Below are 10941 nucleotides of genomic sequence, written 5' to 3'. Positions count from 1 at the left end.
CCTTCAATGCCTTCATTAGGGACACGACTATTCGTGAGATTCCTAGGGTTGGAGCCCGTTTCACTTGGTCTAACCATCAAAATCCCCCCATCCGCTCTGTTCTCGATAGGGTTTTTGTTTGTCCTTTGTGGGATTCTCTATTCCCCCGTGTAAGTCTTAGAGCCCTTGCCTGTGTTGGCTCTGATCACCCCCCCTGACTCTCGATGATGTAACATGCCCAGTGGGTCTACCAAGGTTTCAGTTTGATGCGTCCTGGCTGCATGTGGAGGGTTTCATTGAGTTGGTGGCCCAAAAGATTATGTCTTTCCTTTCTTCTACTCGCCGGTCTTTTGGCCCGATGGATGACTGGCACCAATGCTCTTATTTCCTTCGTAGATTCCTTAGAGGTTGGTCCAAAAACCACTATGCTGAGTCATGGCGTGACAAAGCTAGGTTGATGGCTCAAATTGGCGTTCTGGATGAACGCGCGGATAATTCTGGGCTGTCCTCGAATGAATGGCAAACTCGGTATGGTCTAGAAGAGGCGTTGTTGGGCATTCATAGGCAGGAGGAAGTGTACTGGAAACAGCGTGACACTATCAACTGGACCTTAAAGGGCGACTCGCCCACGTCTTACTTCTTTGCTATTGCTAACGGTAGGCATCGGAGATGCATTATTGATAGCCTTATTATTGACGGTGTCAGGGTATCTGACCCCCTGGTGATTATGCGCCATGTGGTTTCTTTCTTCTCTAACCTTCTAGCGGCTAAACCTGAGGTTGGCTTTAAGCTGGCTTCGTCCTTCTGGTCTCCTCTTGATCAGCTTTCGAACGCTGATAATGACAATTTGCTGATTCCTCCCTCGGATGAGGAAATTTTCGAGACGATCAGTTCTGCCAACTCTAATGCGGCCTTAGGCCCGGACGGCTTCTCCATTCCTTTTTTCTGGCAATTCTGGCCTCAGCTAAAAGGCCTAATTATGGCTATATCTCAAGGTTTTTGGTTGGGGACTGTTGACATCTCGAGACTTAACTACGCGGTCCTCACCCTCATCCCTAAAGTCAAAGGCGCTGACTTGATCTCCCAATTTCGACCCATTGCCTTGATTAACAATTTTGCCAAGATCCCTACCAAGGGCATGGCTACTAGAGTTTCTCTGATCGCCCATCGGGTCATTAGCCCTTTCCAATCTGCGTTCATTAAGGGGAGATTCATTTTGGACGGGGTGCTTTGCTTGCACAAGATAATCCATGACCTTAATAGTAAGAACACCAAGGCTGTGGTCCTGAAGCTGGATTTTGAAAAGGCGTATGACTCGGTGAGCTGGAGCTTCCTTCGCCAAGTTTTGCTGGCCAAGGGTTTCGATGGTTCGGTGGTTCACCGTCTGATGCAACTTGTCACTGGGGCCACACGGCGGTGGCTGTCAATGGTCAGACCAGTAATTTCTTTGCGAATGGTAGGGGTTTGAGACAAGGAGATCCGGCGTCCCCCTTGCTTTTTAATTTTGTGGCCGATGCTCTATCTCACATTCTATCTCGTGCTGCGGCTACTGGTCACATTTCGCCTGTTAGCTCTCACCTCATTCCTAATGGCATCTCTCACTTACAATATGCGGATGACACCATTATTATGGTGGAACTTAATGACATCTCCATCATGAATCTGAAATTTCTTCTTCCATGCTTTGAAGCTTTGTCAGGCCTTAAAATCAACTTCGCTAAGAGCGAGGTCATTGTGACTGGGGTTCCTGTCTCGAAGGCGCAGCGGGTGGCCCACCTTTTGAACTGCTCTCTCGGATCTTTCCCTCTAAAGTATCTGGGCGTACCCATCTCCCGTCTTAAGCTTCTGGCCAAAGAGTTTGCTCCTGCTGTGACTAAAGTTGGCAATAGAGTTTTGCCGTGGCGAGGCCGTTATAACTCTCAGGCGGGCAAGGTTGCCCTTACCAATTCTTGCCTCTCCTCTCTCTCGATGTTTCTAATGAGCTTTTACCTTCTGTCCGAAGGGACTCACTCGGGCTTCGATAAGCACAGGGGTGACTTTTACTGGAATTCTTCCGATAATAAACGCAAATATAGGATGGTTAAATGGGATCTTATCTGTAGACCTAAGAACATGGGGGGCCTTGGCATCATTAATACCAGAATCATGAATAAATGCCTTTTGTTAAAATGGTGGTGGAAGATTATATTGCTTGATGATCGCCCTGCTTGGCTTAACCTTCTCAAAGCTAAATACTTCCCCTCCTCGAGCCCTATGTTCGCTCCCTCGTCTGGTGGCTCTCAATTTTGGCGTCAGCTTGTTAGTATTAGACTGATTTTCCGGTCCCTTGTGAAATTCGTTGTTAGAGACGGTAAATCTACTCGGTTTTGGTTAGACTGGTGGGTTGGGGACACCACGCTTGCGGTGGCTCACCCGACTCTGTTTTCGTTTTGTGCTGATCCCGAGATCTCTATCTTTGAGCTCTTGGCTCAAGGTTGGGTTTTAGATTTCCGGCGCTCTCTTTCCCCTGTGGAGTTTGAAGATTGGCAACGCCTTACTGCCTGCTTCCCCATGCTCTCGGAGGAAGAGGACTCCGTTAGTTGGCCCCACTCCGCTTCGGGGCGTTTTTCTGTTAAATCGGCATATTCGAATCTTATCGCTGGTGGTCGCTCTGACAAGTTTAAGTACATTTGGTCTGCCCGCATCCCTCCTAAGATTAAAATATTCCTTTGGCAAGATCTTCGTCGCAAACTTCCAGCGGCCGACCAGATTAAGAAGAGGAACGGGCCGGGCTCTGACAGCTGCCAGGTGTGCGGTGCCCTGGAGAATACCGAGCATATTTTTTTCTAGTGCTCTTTGGCTAAATTCGTTTGGAGCTGCATTAGACTCTGGCTTCGTGTTAATTGGAACCCATCCTCTCTTGAGGATCTTCGGCGTTGTATTAATTCTCTCGCAGGCCGGTCTAAGCGGGTGTTCATGGTGGGATGGGCTGCGATATGTTGGTCGCTATGGCCTACTCGAAACAAGTTTACTATTGAACACATTTTTCCGGCTAACCCTGTCAGCTGTTTATTTAAAGCTAATGTCTTTTTGCAGCAGTGGAGATCATTGACTAAGGATGGGGACCTAGAGGCGTTCGATGATATGCTATCCAAAATGAAATCTACGGCTTCTTCGCTGCTGCAGCGCTCCAGGAGGTCGGATTCTTAGTGGTTTGGCTGCTCGTTTGGCTGGCTTGCGCGTCATGATAGGCTGGATGCCTTGTACCCGTTCTTCTTAGCCGTTTCTGTTTGAACTTATGTGGTGCCATGTGTTGGTTGTGACTCTGCCTGATGGCTTTATTTATAAAATCGGGCTCTCGCCTAGTTTTTAAAGAAAAAAAACATCTCTCTCTTCTGTTCGAGAATTCCGCGTTGCACAGCCAATTGTTAGTATTACATTTTGATTTGATTCGGCGACGTGTTGGTGAACTTGTGATCGATCACTGGTCTTGGATATGCTCGACGTCCACTATGTTGAGCACGGTTGTCATTGCATGTATATCTGGCGGCTAGGATCTCTTGTATTTACTTCCTAGTTTAGCGATATCTCCCGATCCTTTTCCTGTATAGTGGATACGGTTGAGATCTCGCAGCCTTTTACCTATATATATGCCTAATGCATGATCAATGAGAATTATTGATGCATACAATCAATTCTATATGGTATCTATCGCAAGTCGATCCTAACCCTAGCCTAGCCTAGCCGCCGCCGCCGCGCCGCCGCCACCCGCCGCCGCCGCCGGTTCTCTCCGGCCGCCGCCGCCGCCGGTTGCCGCTGCTTTCCGCTGCACTAGCCGCGGCCGCCCCAGGTCCTTGCCATCGCCGCAGCGTCGTATCCTCTGAGCGCCGCCGCCGCCGCAGGTCCTTGCCGCCGCCGCCACGCTCTATCCTCCTTGTGCCGCCGCCGCAGGTCCTTGCCGCCGTCGTGCCATCCTCCTCACGCAACCATCGCACCTCCTGCTGCCGCCGCATCTCGTGGCCGCAGCACTTCTATATGCCCATCTTTTTTTCTTTTCTGTCGTTGCCCTTCTCCTTCCTTCAGTAGCAGCCTAGGCTCACGTCCGCGTAGTATACGGCGAGGCCTATAGGCACGTTCATCCATCCAGCTGTGTGCTGGTGTGCTTGCTAGCTTGTACGTGCATGTGTGCTTGTTAGCCGGCGTCGCCGTCGCCTCTACTCTACGTCTCTACCTCCCGCACAGCTGCTGCATCCTTCGCTCGTCAGCGCCCCTAGCCCTCGCTAGCCAGCCCGATTGGAATCCATCCAGCTGTATGCCTGTCTACTTGCTAGCTAGTACGTGCTTGTGTGCTTATTAGCCGCGGCTTCCTTTTCCTGCCCTAGCCATCGCTGTCGTCGCTGCGATGGCTTCTTCCGGGTCATCTCTCTTCGGCTACATGTACGCGGACGCCCCGGCTCTCCTCACCACGCCGCAGGTTTTTCCGGCAGGCCATCCGGCCTACTTCGCCGTGCCGCCGCAGCCGGCCGGTACCGGCTTCCCGGCTCTACTCGTCACGCCGATGACCGGCGTCCATGCTTCGCCCGCCACGGTTCAGCCCTACGGCGGCTTCGCCTCGCTGCCGGTCTCACCGTCATGGGATCCTACTTCTTTGGCTGCACTGCACTCGGCCCCATCACCGGCGGCGCTTGGTACCAGAGGCGGAGCTACAGGTTGTTTAGGGTGGGCCGCGGCCCACCCTGGGATTTTGGACCAGGCTATACCTTACGTATTAGGAATGGGCAAGAGAAAAATAAAAAGCCCAATATGACCCATATGTGGCTAGCCCACGAAGAAACGCACGCAGCTGTTCGGGCCACTGCTCGTCCTTTGACCTCGCTCCCTAATTCTTCTGTCATCTCGCCGCCACGGCTAGCTTCCTGCCTCTCGCGTGCTCGCTGACCTCGTCGGACGCCGTCCCTGCCTACCTCGCCGTCCCAGGAGTGGAGGAGACGATTTCTTCTCTGTTTGCCCCGCCCAGCGCTCGGAGTCTCCGTGCATCTGCGGTTACCACCGCCCTGCGTGTCTGTGCCCCTGCCCAGGTGCGGCAAGCCAGTAGCCGGCAGTGCCCCATTGCCTGGCGGGCGGTGGCTGGTACCCCTGCAATCCAGAGCCGCCAGACTAATCTGCAATTTGCCACTGTACAAATTTTCGATCTGAGGTACTGCCCATTCCCCATCTTTTGATTTAGGGATTCTAATTGCTATCCATTCTAGTGCGGTACATATGTTGATGAACTGATGGACACACGTTTGCACATAGTCTGTTCCATTATGTCATTATGATTGATAGAAACAAAATTATTATTGCAGAAGTATTGAAGAATGAAGAGGACATGAAACATCTCTTTTTTCAGAGACATGCTATGAACATATAGGAAGAAGGCTAGTATGCCGGATGTGGCCGATGCAGAAGAACTAAGCGGAGAACTTGTGGTAGAAATAAAAACTCATGAACCAGCAATGTCTATGCCGGATGTGACGATAGAGCAAGATCACATACATCCAAGGCGAATGAAGAAGATATAATGTATTCTTTCATGGCAATGCAAAAAGGGTAGGCCAGAAACATAGTATTCTTTGAACTTCTCAAGGTATGTGGTATGGAACTTGTTGGCTGAAAGATACTTTGCGTCCTTCTTTTATGCAAAACTAAGACTTAATTGAGAATTCTCATAAGTTTGTAAGACTTAATTGTCAAAAAAATTTGGACCACCCTGTTTTCAAATCCTAGCTCCGCCACTGCTTGGTACCGGCGACGCTTGGTACATGGACTCGGGTGCCACTGCCCACATGGCATCTCATCCCGGCACTCTAACCTCCTTTACTTCAGTTCATACTCCTACTCGCATCACCGTTGGTAACGGTTCCTCTTTACCTATCACACATGTTGGTCGTACTTCGTTTCCTTCCACATCTACGCCTATCACTATGTCTAATATTCTTGTTTCTCCTGATTTAGTTACTAACCTTGTATCTGTTCGTCGTCTTGCTCGTGAGAATCTCATTACCGTTGAATTTGATGATGTCGGTTTTTCTGTGAAGAACGTCCGTACTCGGATGGTCCTTCATCGTTCTGATAGTCCCGACGAGCTCTATCCGGTGCACTCCTCCGCCACCGCCTCCACCACCCCAGTTGCCCTCGCCGCAGGTGTCGACCTTTGGCATGCTCGTTTGGGACACCCGAACCCCACCACTTTACATCAAATTCTTAAGAGTTTTTCATTCTCATGCAATAAGATCGAAGACCATACTTGTGAGGCTTGTCGTCTTGGCAAACACGTTCGTCTTCCATTTAACGCATCTACCACTATTTCCACTTTTCCGTTTCAGTTATTGCATAGTGATGTTTGGACATCCCCAGTTACAAGCAACACGGGCTACCTATACTATTTGGTGATCTTAGATGATTTCTCTCATTATGTGTGGACATTTCCTCTTCGTCGCAAGTCCGACGCCCTTGCCACACTCACCGCCTTTTATTCCTATATCACCACACAGTTCGGTCGTCCCATCCTTGCATTACAAACTGACAATGGAAAAGAGTTTGACAACGTCGCTGTTCGTAACCTTCTAGCCTCCCATGGCACTATCTTCCGCTTCACTTGTCCCTACACGTCCCAACAAAATGGCCGTGCCGAGCGTATCCTTCGCACTCTTAATGACTGCGTCCGCACATTGCTCTTTCACTCTAACGTGCCTCCCCGGTTTTGGCCGGATGCTCTCGCCACCGTCACCCTCCTCATCAACATCCGCCTGTGTCGCCCACGCTGGAACTATGCCCCTCACCATCTCCTCTTTGGTGCGCCCCCATCTTATGATGGCCTTCGCATCTTTGGATGTCTCTGCTATCCTAGCATCGCCGCCACTGCGCCTCATAAGCTTGCACCTCGCTCCATTGCTTGCATCTTCCTCGTCTACCCACCTAACACTAAAGGCTACTGCTGTTACGACCCATTCTCACATCGTCTATTCACCTCCTGACACGTTTACTTTGATGAGAAGGTGTTTCCCTTTCAGCAGCAGGTACCTCTTGTCGCCCCGTCGCCGCCGGCCACCGGTGGCCATTCGGCAACCCCCTCAGGTGGACAGCCCCGCTCGGCTCTTGGGCCGCCTCCGGGCTTTGGCGGTTCCCGCGCCGTGGGACAAGCTGCGCCTCGCGCCCCCACGACACCCTCGCCGTCACCACTGGCCTCGCCGCCGGCTCCCTCTCTGGCCGCCTCGCCAGCGTCTTCGCCAGCCGCCTCGCCGGCCGCTTCGCTGGCGCCCTCGGTGGTCGCATTGCCACCCCCGCCGGCCTCAGCTGCCCCCTCATCGGCTCTTGGCTCGGCCATCGCCGCTGACACGCCCGTCGCCGCTGTCTCGGCCGCTGTCATGGGCCCTACCGCCGCCGCTGGCCCGGCTACAGCCACGGGCCCCACTGCCGCCGATGCCCCGCCTCTCGGCATGCTGACTCGCGCCCGGGCCCGTGTGCTCTGGCCGAGCACACGCTACTCCTCCGACGAGTATGTGTGCGCCGCCTCGACTTCGACGCCGTCACCCATGCCCACCTCTGCTCGCGCTGCCCTTCGTGATCCAAACTGGCTTGCTGCGATGCGTGAGGAGTTCGACGCCCTGCAGCGCAACCGTACGTGGCAGCTTGTCCCGCGGCCTCCCCGTGCCAATGTTATCACTGGCAAGTGGGTTTTCCGCCACAAGACTCGCCCCGACGGTTCCCTCGAGCGCTACAAGGCGCGTTGGGTGGTGCGCGGTTTCCGCCAGCGCACCGGCGTGGACTTCACCGACACCTTCGCCCCGGTTGTCAAACCGGGCACGATTCGCGCTGTCCTCCAGCTTGCTGTTTCTCGTGCCTGGACAGTTCACCAGCTCGACGTGTCCAATGCTTTCTTGCATGGCCATCTCGATGAGCAGGCAGCAGCCCACTGGTTTCGTCAACACCGACTATCCGGACCATGTGTGCTTGTTGTCCCGTTCTCTTTACGGGTTGAAGCAGGCGCCCCGGGCCTGGTACCAGCGGATCGCGGCCTTTCTTCAGCAGCAGGGGTTCCGGTCCACACGGTCCGATGCCTCCCTGTTTGTTTATCACCAGGGCGCCACCACCGCGTACCTTCTCCTATACGTCGATGACATCATCCTAACTGCGTCCTCGCCAGCGGTACTTCAGCAGATCACAGCTCGCCTCGGCACCGAGTTCGCCCTCAAGGACTTGGGGGCTCTCCACTACTTCCTCGGCATCGAGGTCGTCTGCCGTGCCACTGGCTTCTTTCTGCATCAGCAGAAGTATGCCTCCGAGCTCCTGGAGCGAGCCGGCATGCTTAACTGCAAGCCTGCTTCCACGCCTGTCGACACGAAGGCTAAGTTGTCCGCCGTCGAGGGCTCTCCGGCGTCCGACGTTCCCTTCTACCGCTCCATCGTCGGTGCTCTCCAGTACCTCACCTTGACGCGTCCGAATATTCAGTATGCTGTCCAGCAGGTGTGCCTCCACATGCATGCTCCTCGTGACACCCATTGGGCTCTGGTGAAACGTATTCTTCGATATATATGTGGCACCACGGCTATGGGTCTCACCCTGACGGCGTCACCCGACACCAGCCTCGTCGCCTACTCCGACGCCGATTGGGCTGGGTGTCCCGACACTCGGCGCTCCACCTCCGGCTACTGCGTCTACCTCGGGCCCTCTCTGATCTCGTGGACGTCTAAACGACAACCCACGGTTTCACGATCGAGCGCCGAGGCCGAGTACAGGGCAGTGGCCAACGCCGTCGCGGAGTGCTCCTGGCTACGACAGCTGCTTCAGGAGTTGCTATGTGAGGTTCCCAAGGCCACGATTGTCTATTGTGACAACGTCTCCGCGGTCTACCTCTCCGCCAACCCTGTTCATCATCGCCGGACGAAGCATATTGAGCTCGACATTCACTTTGTCCGGGAGCACGTTGCACTTGGTCGTGTTCGAGTCTTGCATGTACCCACCGATCAATAGTTCGCCGATGTCATGACGAAGGGACTGCCTACCTCGACTTTCGAGGGTTTTCGGTCCAGTCTTTGCATCTCCGGCGACGCTTCCACTGCGCCGGGGGGGGGGGGGGGGTGTTGTGCACGGTTGTCATTGCATGTATATCTGGCGGCTAGGATCTCTTGTATTTACTTCCTAGCTTAGCGATATCTCCCGATCCTTTCCCTATATAGCGGATACGGTTGAGATCTCGCAGCCCTTGTACCTATATATATGCCCAGTGCATGATCAATGAGAATTATTGATGCACACAATCAATTCTATACACTAGTATATGCTAAAGAAAGCAGCTTAATGCTGCATGTCACGAAGACAATGGGAATTGCTGTTGGGTGCGTTTTACCATTGCGTGATGAGAGCATGGTACACCGTACCAGCCACTGTACTTATACTTGAAACGTAAAAACCAATGGTCAGTTTGCCCTTGAAGAATTTTGGTACAATGAGTGTAAAGCCGTCATATATATCTCTATCCTCTCTTTACATATGCTAGAGATGTGAGTGCTGTGGTGATCCATGCATGTAGCTAAGCAAACAAATATGCAGACTATCTCTTCATTAATTTTTCTCTCCAAGCTTCATATCATTAGTTGAGAAAAAAAAAATCCTGCTCCCATCGCTATTTTGGCATGGCCATGACTTAGGAACGAGAGGCATTGGGAAAATGATTTTTTATCGCGAATACACAGAGTGTGTATTATTTCATTGATAGGTAGAAAGAAGATGTTGGAAAACTCAAAACGGTGCCCGGGCTCATCTGCTCCCTCTCGGGAAAAAATTCAAAAAAAATACTAGAAAAATTCAAAAAATTCCAATTTTTTTTGTGGTGGTAGATAATTTGACGCGTGAGGTGCGCCCCAAAATTTAACTCATTTGGACATCCGAGCAGCTCTCGGCATAAAAGACAAATCGGGTCAAAACAGTGCGTGAACAGTATACATTTTTACAGACCCTGATTTTGTCTTTTTTGCCGAGAGCTGCTCGGATGCTCAAATGAGTTGAATTTTGGGGTGCACCTCACGCGTCAATTATCTACCACCACAAAAAAAATTAGAATTTTTTGAATTTTTCTAGTATTTTTTTTGAATTTTTTTCTAAGCGTGGGTGCAGATGAGCCCGGGTGCAGATTAGCCGCACTCGAAGATGTTGGGTTATAAGGGCAACAACTAGCAACGTATACTGACATGCAAAGCTAGTGTTTTTAGAGAAGAGGCTAGAGCCCGACTTTATAGATAAAGCCACCAGGCAGAGTCATAACAAGCCACACGAACAACCACCGAAACAACCATAGAGTATCAACACCAGGACGAACCAAACGAAGTTTAACGTACATGGCTCCCAGGCCAGTACACGACACGCAGGCCGAAGCCTCAAGAACAATGATAGCAGGGCCAACAACTCCAAACTGGCGGCTTGAGCTCGAAGGAGGGAGGTAGCAGTAGCCCGAATCTTGGAAGACATTTCATCAAAAGCATCCCGGTCCTCCTCCTTAGTCAATAATCTCCATTGTTGCAGGAATATGCAAGTTTTAAATAAGCAATCAGTAGGAATATGCAAAGCTAGTGTTGCATGAGCAGAAGAACTAAATGGTTGCTCAGCCCCGACTAAACATAGGTGAACTGGGTAGAAGAACAACTAAACACTTGGCTACGGCATAGCCTCATGGGGCGGCTAGTCTCCCATTCAAATTGGCTCCATTCTCGGCTCCAGTTACCAGATCGTGGATAAGGGCTCCTAGGACTCCAAGCGGTGCTTCAATCTTTATTTGGTTGTTTGCTTGTTGTTTTAGGGATTTCTTGCCATCCTCATCACCATAATATCTTGCAGTTTCCTTTGTAGTTTATGTGGTGTACAGTCATATCATAATGTTGGTTGTTGCTTTATATATATAACAGGGCGAAAATCACTTTCAATCAAACTTTTTTGTAGCACTTG

General features: G+C 51.6%; 1 long non-coding RNA gene across 1 annotated transcript; it reads left to right on the top strand.

The window, feature by feature from the left end:
- The first annotated feature begins 4729 nt into the window (after positions 1 to 4729).
- On the top strand, positions 4730 to 5708 carry LOC123096730 (uncharacterized). The gene is made up of 2 exons (XR_006446695.1): positions 4730 to 5155; positions 5307 to 5708. It is a non-coding gene; the product is annotated as an uncharacterized lncRNA (long non-coding RNA).
- Positions 5709 to 10941: the final 5233 nt, after the last annotated feature.

Source organism: Triticum aestivum, chromosome 1B (genome assembly GCF_018294505.1).
Source record: "Triticum aestivum cultivar Chinese Spring chromosome 1B, IWGSC CS RefSeq v2.1, whole genome shotgun sequence".
Taxonomy (NCBI): Eukaryota; Viridiplantae; Streptophyta; class Magnoliopsida; order Poales; family Poaceae; genus Triticum; species Triticum aestivum.
Note: the sequence above shows the minus strand (reverse complement) of the source record. Positions and strands in the feature narration are given on the sequence as shown.